The following is a 10,609-nucleotide window of genomic DNA, read 5'->3' on the forward strand; positions in this document are numbered from 1 at the left end:
TCGATAGACCCGGCGCAGTTTACGGAGACCTGCGCCGGCGGCGGCGCCAAAGGATTGGACTATGGCCGCTGCCCTAGCAACCGTAGCCTAGCGGGCAGGCATTGCAAACGTATATAGTGAGCTACACCAGGGCCGGTCGCACGAATTTACCGCACTGTGGCTATAGAGATGGGAGGGCCTGAAAAAAAAAACTGTAAATAAAAAATAAAGCTGGTTTTTATCGTTTTTTTTTTTCCGAGGCACGGAAAACAGAAAAATCCCCATAGAGTATTAAGCTCATAAAAAGAAAAAATAGAAATTTGTGCTCATTCTTGCCATTGACAGATGGCCGCCTCTAAATAGCTAAGAACACTTAAAATATAGCAGAACATTATTTTTTATTGCTGCTATTTGGTCTTGGGTACACAGTTTAAGCTTAGTTGTGAAGCTTCGGGATAAATGCTTAATTTACTGGAACACTTAATTATGGCGGTATGCTGATTTTTGCTTTTTTCCTCTTTCTCTGCTGGAGAACTGTGAACATATGAAACATTTCTCTCATTTGTGTTCCAAATAAGATACAAGTAGAAGCTGGTCAGGTCTTAGCCTCATCGACGACAATGTTTCTCTAGGGCGCCGATACCGGTGCATCAGCGGTGACGACTGCCGCACTGCCAACCAATGCAGCGGCTGGCCGATGTCTTGCATCGCTGTGTCGTTCACAGCAGGGTCATTTCTTTTACCAGTGTAGCAAATCTCCAATGCCTCCAATACTGTTTTGCTACACTGGTGTAACTGGTGTAGGTTAAAAAAAAAAAATGGCCCTAGTATGCCACGATGCTGTATACTGTGACGTCACTAGTATTAACTGGTATCGTTCCTAGCTTTATAACGTCATTTATTATGGTGCTAACGATGCGTCTCGATCGCAAGAGCATTTAACAACCCTTTAGAGCCGAATTAAATATTTGTCAAGTGTTTGTTGTGTCCTGTATACTTGGCCGCAGGCGACCGTACCTATAAAGGAACCCCATAGCACGCGCTTTATAGCGTCAAAATTTGGTGGCCCAACCCCTTTTTTGAGACGCAACATATTAAAATTTAAATGATATAAAATTGACTGGAAGAAAAAAGAAATGATGAACATATCTGAACAAGGAAGACACGAGCAAGATTAAAAATATTTGCCATGTCCTTGATTTATGATAAATGCGACAAACTTTAATAATCTAAGGAACTTGATAGGAAAATGAACACAACTGACAGTTCACGTGTATTGACTAGAACACTATCTTTATTTGCTGTTTTTTGGCCGTGGGTGCGCAATTTAGGCTTAGTTGTGAAGCTTCGCGATAAAAGCTTAATATACTGAAACATGCACAAAAAAAAAAAAAACGGCATGTTTATTTTGTCACAGCCTTACTTACGAAAAAAAGTGATAGACTTTGAACTATTAAAATTTCAGAAAGCAAAAAAGCAGCCCAGTGACTAGAACAGCATCAATTAAATGACTAGAATATATACCTTAAACATTCCGGAATTTGTCCAATCATTATTTGCGCAATATTGGTAGGGACGGCAATTTGTGATCGTTAAACTGTACATTAAAATTCACACAAAAAGAAGAGGTGCAAGTGAGAGTAAACACGGATAAAAACAGAAGACGAACATGTAGAAATGTGGCCTGTACACTGAGTCACGTGCTTGCTGTAAGGAAGAGATAAGCCTGAAACAGTACAAGAGAACTAATTGAAATATAACAAGGCCCATTTGAACGCAAATATAAACCGACTAGAAAGAAACAGGAAGAAAAAAAAAACATGGCCAGACCTTATAAAGAAAGAAGATTAACATAATTCCGTAATTTCCGGAATATAGTCGTTGATTATACGTGTCTAACAGCTGAAATTTTGTGTCATGCAGACTATGTTTGCGGATACACTACTTTATGTTTTTCGCGTCGTTTGCATGAGCCGGAGGAGCGTATACCGGTGGCTAAGGAAAAAAAAAAAAACGAAGCGTGTACCGAATGGGAACATATCGAATTCAACTGTGATACGGAGTCAACTTCGATATGCAAGCGAATTCTGTCGCAGCAGCGAAGAATGGCTGCTTTACAGGGCTTGTATTTGTGAACAAATTGATGCAAGATAACATTTCGGGGTTGTTGGTCTAGATGGTTCTTTGCTATAGAGTGTATTGTTATTAGAGTATAGCAATGTATTTGGGGGAATATGCACGAAACCTAATGAATAAAAATAAATAGATACGGGGACGCATAGATGCATATATAACTCCAGAGTTAGCATGGGCAAAACAGCTGCGATGGCTTGGAAAAGACGAAGAGCCTTTTCGGCAGCATCCAGGCCCGAGAAAATTGATTTGGACCGGTTCTGAAAGTGAAATCATTGCAGTGTGATATGACGCACGGCTTTACTTTTTGTCAATAGAATGCTTGCTTACCCATTGCGCTCTGCTTGCCCAAAATCGGAAACCAAAATTCTGTTTTCAATCGAAATTCGTCCCTGCGGGCTATACAACGGGTGTGGACTATCTAAGCAAAAGAAGAAAAAGAAAAAAACTTATTTCGAGCCAGAATTGTGGGCTATAGTTTGGAAGTCGCGGTAGATTAACTGCACACAAAGTTTCACTGGAACAAAACCAAATCGCAATTTAAAAATATTTGTCGAAAAGAAAGCGAGGTCGGGAGGAGGAGGCATGGAAGCAAGGCCAGAACTTTGGTCACTCGCACTACTCTGAATTGCTACAAATGAAAACCAGCTTCTGTAGCTCTATGTACTTTGAGCCTTTCCTGACCTTGGTGTGCACCACGGTGTAAGAATATTTAGGTGGGGACACAGCACGGCCGAGGCACTGGACGCAAGTTTCCAGATAAAGTACCAGTCACGGTCCTCCCAACCGGGCCGCTGATCGCAGCGTCAGCGTCGATGTAGCGGTGAATCTTCACTGGAAGAAAAAATACATACATCGACGACGCCGTTGCGATAGCAACCTGCTGATATCGCGCGGTGTGTTTCTCCTGCATGAGCCGTTTTGCATGGCCCGAACTGTTTCCCCGTCGTCGCCAGAAGCATCACCGTAGCACTTTATTCTTAAGCCCTTCCCACTGCATCACTGCAGAAGCGAAGTCCAGAATAATTTATTGGCTTGTCAATACTATTGACGTAATTTATTTCTAACAACGAAGTGAAGAAAAGGTTGAAGTAGCACTTTATATTTAAATATTGGGGAGTGCGTACTACATTACTCAATCATTAAGTCATCGTTATTGAATTGAAGGCGCCGGAGTAACAGTTTTCTCACTTTGGATAGCGTAATTATAGACCAGGGAAAGCGAATCCTGCGTTCGGTTGAGCGAATGGGAGAAAAATATAAAAATTCATAGGGTATTCTTAACCACTTAATGAAGGAAATGCAACAGCGCCCCGTACTGCTTCTCCATCGAATAAATCACTAACGTGGAAACTGAGTAACAGAATGGAATAAGCAAGCGAAGAAAAGTACGGTCGAGTTATGTGTACGAAAACCGGAAGAAATGCTGCCGTGATTTAAGGCTTTTTTTGCCTCAAGCAAGCTCAACTGTCTTCAATATTTGCACGAATTCTGACTGCACGAAAGGCTGCACGATCTATCTATCTATTTATGTTCATCAACTGATTTATACTGTTCGCCAATCTCTAACGTAGATTCAAAAAAGCTGCTAACCGTAATTTTACCTCTATTGTTTTGTATTGAATAAATGATACTCGGTGTTTTTTTTTTTTTCCCTGTTGTGAAATTCTCTTCCCCTCTGTACTGTACCCAATACCCTGAGGATAAAAGAATAAGGGAACGGAAAAAAGAAGCTAAGAGAATTAATGGTAAAGAGGAAGTGAGAGGGGGGGGGGGGAGGGGGGGATTCAGTGGGAGCTGGCAAAATCCAGTTAGCGGACCTCTAATTTAGGGAAGGAATAAAGTAAGGAGCAAACTAAGGATGAGCGGGCACACTGATGGGCGAACAAAAGATGCAAAGTCAAAGAACAAATGAAACGACCGAAGGTTAATGCTTTGTTGTCAAATTGCCGTCGCTTATGCGTGCAGCAGGTTCAAATTCCGCGCGAAACATTACTCGCCTTCTGCGCTTTTATTTAAGCATTCACGAAGCCACAGATTGAAAAAACTGCGCTGACTAATGGTCCTAGACAAAAACAACGCGGCAAAAATATTTTTCTCTCATCATCGGCCACAGTGTACGAGAAAATGGCTCTCAAAAAGCGTCTATTCACCATAGAAAAGCATTGCCTCCCACTACGTCACAGGCCGCTGAGTGAACTGCCATCTCGTACGGCTTAGAGTAACTAGGGGACTTTATCTGGAACCGGCGCGGTACGCTGTGTCCCCACCTATATATCTTGCACCGTGGTGTGCACGAAGCAGAACCCTGACCACTTCCTTTCACTTGCAATAGTGTAGGCTGCAACATATATGCCAGCAACCTCCTTGAGCAATGAAAAGTATCATTATGTCCTTTTACAACCCTGTGTAAGTAGTGTAACATATGCATGAGCAAAAACAGCTGGGAAAAAAAAGGCTGCTGCTTCAATGCCGCTATGCATCTTGATTAATTTAAATATTTGATATTTGATATTTTTCAAAACTTTCAAATATTTCCGTGAAAAAAAACCGCGCTTCTTCTTGTTTTTTTTTTTTTCATTTCCGGCCTTCAAAATTATTGGAAATTTTACATCCCTACCAACGCTCTCAAAGGGAGAGGAGTTTTGGTTTCGCGCCATTTGCGTTTGTCTTGCTGTCCCTGAAGAGAGATGACGCCACCAGCGCAGCTGTTGCAGGATGCAAAAATGTCCCCGACTCCGCCTGAAGGCACTGAGGCCCGTTCACACTTGCGACTAGCAGCGGTCGCGCGACCGTTTTGGTCGAAAAGCGACAGTCGCAAATGGTCGCATCGGTCGAAAAGCGACAGTCGCAAATGGTCGCATCGGTCGAAAAGCGACTGCCGCGGGCCGATCGGGCACTGCTCGAATTTCCAGTCGCGCGACTACTAGTCGCAAACCATTTCACCAATCAGCGAGGTCCCGGAGTACTCGATCGAGCACCTTCTCAATGCAATTAAATAATACCCCTGCCTTTTCAACAAGCGGCACCCGGAATTCAAAGGCAGGGAGAAGGAATATATGGCCTGGGAGGAGATTGGAAAGATATTCAGACTATCCGGTTAGTACCATGAACTTTAGAGAAATGGGTTTTTCACGCAGGTGCAACATTTTATATTGACACCGTCTATTCGTCGTCGGCGTTCTCCTGGAAACACGAGAGCGCGGCATGCGCACCGGCTCGCCTGAAAAAGCTGAAGTGTCTGGCAAGCGGCTGCTACCGACGTTCGCTGCCATCGCCCAGCAGCTCTCCTACTCCCAACTCGTTCCGAACGAGAACAGAACGAGAAGGCGACTGTCGCAAGTGTGAACATCGGTAGTGGCGAGCTCCTCTCCTCTGGTCGCGCGACTGGTAGTCGCGCGTCCTCATCTAGTCGCAAGTGTGAATAGACCTTCCGGCATCAGCACCGACGCCGATGCTTAGACGATGCGGACATCGATTCACTGTAAACTGATGCATGAGATTTTTCTCTGCATGGATCCCCATGTGGTGATAGATTACGATCGTAGAATAAATTATAATTGAATTTCTTCTGATATCTGTTTCGGGTTCCGCAGATCGATGGCTTTCACGCAAAAGGTGCTCATAGGCCACGTGTAGCATGAAGAGAATAATCGCTGCATCTTCGCTCGTTGTTATTTTTGCCCTTGAGATAGGCTGGCATAGCGTTGTAGTGGATGGAAACGACCAAGCGGCGATTAATTATATCGCAGGTTCTGTCAAACCTCACTTCATTACACTCAGCTTTCAAGCCATATCCATTGCTCAGCTTTAACCACAAATGGTAAGTAAGGGAACTCAATTGCATATAATTAAGCGTTATACGCGAATATCAATTTGTGATCCGTCTGTACTAATGTCACGCATCATTACAAACAAGAAAACGTACAACCGAAAATTCCATTAATAATACAGTGATAGCGTAGAGGTAGGACACCTGCCATACGTGCATTAAGACCGGGGTTCGAATCTCAGTGACACGCGATTCGCCACAGTAATAAAAAATTCGTGTGTCGATAAAACTGTATACCCAGGTCTAGGATGTGGCCTGATACTGGTGACCACAGTTGGGAACGCACACCCTCACCAAACATGATTTGGCCACCGTGGTGTAGTAATTGACCACCACCTATATATGCAGTGGTGGCCAAATTCAAATATCAGTTAGCCCCGGCCCTCGCTTCCTAGCAGCTGCGGAGCAGCGACTTACCACGACGCTGGTCAGACCTATGATGCAATGGAGGGTGCTAAGAATCTTTGGCTCCGGATAGGCTCCTATTAGAAACTGAACCTGGCAGCGTTTAACGCTATTACCTTATCTAATCAGGCTAGTCTAGCAGTGCTGTTCGACGAACTAGCGGGTATGAAATGCGACATCATAGGACTTAGTGAGGTTGGAGGGATAAATAAAAAGCGGAGGTAGCAGATTTGAGGGCGGGCTCTTTGTCAATACGCACTAGTAGGGGTAACGTATAGTTATATCGCATTAATGACAGTATGACAGGCACAAGAGCATTTATAAGAGGTGTAAACCAAGCCTCCGTGTAGCTATGATGAGCTGGAAGTTGAAGGCTTCTGTGATGTGCAATTGGTGATGGGAAAAAATTTATCCTGTACTGGTGGGTGACATCAATACCAAGTAAATAAGTCCAGGCAGTGGGTGACTATGACAGGCTCTAGAAATATCAGGGGGGATAGTTATTGGTTGAGTGTTCAGGAAAAAAAAAACTACAAAACTGCGCTTAAGTCTGCAGCATAAGGGCTGAAATGGCCAAAGCCACTTACAGGACCGTTTTCACTAACTGCACCGTCATTTTTATCATCATCATTAGAGTTACTGTCATTATTATCAACTGAGTAAGTTGTCATTGTCATCACTACTATAATCATTATTATTGTCACTAAGTGCGACGTCATTATCATCGCTATTCGTATCATTTCCATTATCTCTAACTGCACCGTCACTTTCATCGCTACTATCATCCTCGCGCTAGACAAGGAGAATTACAATCGATTTGTCACGAGCACCTCTTGATAACCTTTTTTTTTTTTTTTTTTTTTCCAATTGGACTACATAGCTTATGGAAACCTATAATGATGAATCGGCACAGTGAATCTGTTGTTTCAACGAAGTTCAATTCAAGGAAGTGTGCGAACAGACTGACTTTGAACCGCAGTGGCACTCTCTCTTGAAGTGTTCTGCCTTACCTCCCGTCCATGGTCTTCCAACACCATGCTCCCACCTAATGCTGCTACCGTGCATTTTGAGGTATCATTGGTGACGGCTCATGAAATCTCTGTAAATAGTTCATGAATATACACATTTTCAGTGTAATAATTATCTTCTTAAAAAAAAACGGCGCGGAGTCGGGGCTAGCGCACTTGGCCGGGAATCGGGGGATAGTGGTTCGATTCCCGGTGGAGGCAGTTTTTTTTCTTTAAATTTTATGTGGCGGACACTTCCGGTGGACACTCTCAGGTAATGGACACGAGTGAGCCTAGAAAGTCTCATTGTGACGTTCGCCTTAAAATAATTTACTAATCATGAACACCTTTTCCAGCGGGCAGAAGAACCGGAAGTGGGCATGGAAGACCCCGAATGGAGAAAATAAAAACTTTGAGAGTACTGCAGAGACGTGCATTGAAGAAATGCGAAAGCATGTACTTTGGCTGCTCTTTAGCAGCTATAGAGTGTCTGACAGAGCTCTTTTGAGTGTCATGATTCAGCAATTTCGAGTGTCATGACTCGATACATTTAAGTGTCATGACTAGACACTAGTCATGGTCACGACTTTGATTGGCTTACTAAAGTCATGGGCTCCATAGTCATGCACACTGAATCTCCGATTTAATTTACTGATGAAAAGTGACTATGACTCATGACAAAACTATAATGACTGGGATGGCTAGGCATGACATGATATTTATATACCACTTGTCATTACATATACATTCACGACTACCAGTTTGATCTCAATGTGACGTCATATCACACGTTATATTTTTGCTTCCACGTTTTGCGGACATGTTTTCGCAAACATAGTCAAGTAAAGCTGTCGCCTAAGAATGAAATAAATTTCATATTGTATGCTAGCCCTGGCGTCGTACAGAATGCTGAGGTCATCGGAAAGGTGTACGTGTGTTTAGTGACCATTGGATGGTGATATCGAGTTATTTTAGACTTGAAACGGGAACGCAAGAAACTAGCAAGGATGAAGCCCATCAACGAGCTAGCTTAAGAGGGAAAGCAGGATCTCGCTGCAGAACCGATATTTGATTTTAACCGAGAAGGACGACATTATCACAGAAGTAGTGAACGACAATTTGAAAGACATTACTGAGGCGACGCGAGTGAATTCACAAACGCACACGCACACACGCGCGCGCGCGCACGCACGCAAACACACACACACACACACACACACACACACACACACACACACACACACACACACACACACACACACACACACACACACACACACACACACACACACACACACACACACACACACACACACACACACACACACACACACACACACACACACACACACACACACACACACACACACACACACACACACACACACACACACACACACACACACACACACACACACACACACACACACACACACGCACACGCACGCGCGCGCGCGCGCGCATGCATGGGCGGAACATATAGAATTTAATCACCTTTACTGGAGATACGATATATTTCAGTATGTTTTGCTGAATAACACGAATTTCAGTAGACGACCTATTCCTTACTTTATACACTCTGACAGTTCGCACATTGCCTAATTTCTTTTTTTTTTTTTTACCCTTCCCGTTAGCTTTATTTCGTGAGAATAAATTGCCCGCATGTTTAGTTTCTGTGGCTCTAGGCTTTCGACAAGAACTGCGTGAATTTCTTTAAGTGGGCTCGGGAAGAAGTGAGGTCTCTTGCAGGAAACAGCAAGCATCTTGAAGAAACCCTCATATTATCGGCTGTGCTGTTGTATCGCAGTCGCTCAGAGCACCGGCAAAGTGCTCAGCTGTAAATGGCAGTTGCTCTGCAAGATTAGCGTAGATGTTGACTGGTTTGTTTATGGGGCTTAAATGTCCCAATGAGACTCAGGCTACCATGGACGCCTTAGTGAAGGGCTCTGAAAATTTAGATCCCCTGGGTTTTTTTATGTGCACTAACATCGCACAGTGCACTGGCACCTTGCGTTTCGCTTCTTCCGAAAGCGGCCGCCACAGTGGAGATTTAGTCCAGCGTCCTTGGGTTCTGGAACCGTGTGTCCGAACCGCTTAGCCACCGCTGTGGGTGGTTTACGCAGAAGTACCCATGACATTGTGTATGAAATCTTGAAGGCCATCAAAGGCCCCTTCGGAAACATTTTACCCCAGATAAACCGAGCATCAGGCGAGGTGAAAACTTGCATCTATTTGAAGACCGACGGGTACCCAAGGCGGCACTGAGGATCGAACACGGCACCTTTTGCACGGGAGCCGAATTCTGAAATAACTAGGCCACAGCTCCATGGTGATCAAGACGGCTATGAAGGTTCTGACCGGACAGTACACCTTCATAGGCGATGCAACATTCAATACTGAGGTCGCTGGAAAAGCTCCCGCTTTCTACGGCAGACCACCTCCATATCAGCGCGCAAACGTGCTCTTACGCACACAGCCGTCTGAAGGTGACCGCGCAGCTCTCTCGCTTACGAAGGCCAGCATCCAGCGGCGCTTAATATAGCATCGCATAGACGCTAAACTGGCGCGGCTGTCAAGTCTATTAAAACGCAGCTCATTGAAAGGCGGCCACCTGCAGAGCTGGTCGCTGAAGCTCTATACACGACGCACCTGCAGATGAAACCCGCAGTTTTCGAAGGCGCAGACAGGCAAGGTAAAAAAGAAAGCAAGTGATGAGAGTGGGAGAGAGGGACCAGCAAGTTAGCAAGCTGCAGCTTCACCCCTCGCGCGTCACGGGCTCATCCGCACGAGCCCGGCCATTCTAAATTGAAGGCGCCCAGCAGCGCTCGCATACACGCTGACGGTAGACGGGGGTCCGCTTCAAAGACGGCCGCACAGTTGCGTGCACTTGAGTTGACGATGACCCATCTGGGAGAATGAACTGTCGCACGCACTACACGCAGTCAGTTGCTATCACGCGGCGACTTGTCCACGTAATCGCCGCTCGCGCCAGTTTTTACTTGTGACAAGGATGATAAAACTGCGAGGCATTGAAGCAGAACACCTGACCGCGCACGTGGAGTTGTGTTTTACATTTTACGCGAGAGCGTGCACATATTGTTCGGTCGCAAAGCCGTAGCAGTACCCTAGTTTTGGCTCGCGTTTTGCCGGAAAAGTTGGGAACGTGGTAGGAAAAATGGAGGCCTGTAATTGAGGCGGCATCCTTTACGGCGCGGTTCAGGTGTCCACCGAGAATTTAGACAGATATGCGTCT

This window comes from Amblyomma maculatum, chromosome 1 (assembly GCF_055883805.1).
Source record: "Amblyomma maculatum isolate TAMU_Amacu chromosome 1, ASM5588380v1, whole genome shotgun sequence".
Classification (NCBI taxonomy): Eukaryota; Metazoa; Arthropoda; class Arachnida; order Ixodida; family Ixodidae; genus Amblyomma; species Amblyomma maculatum.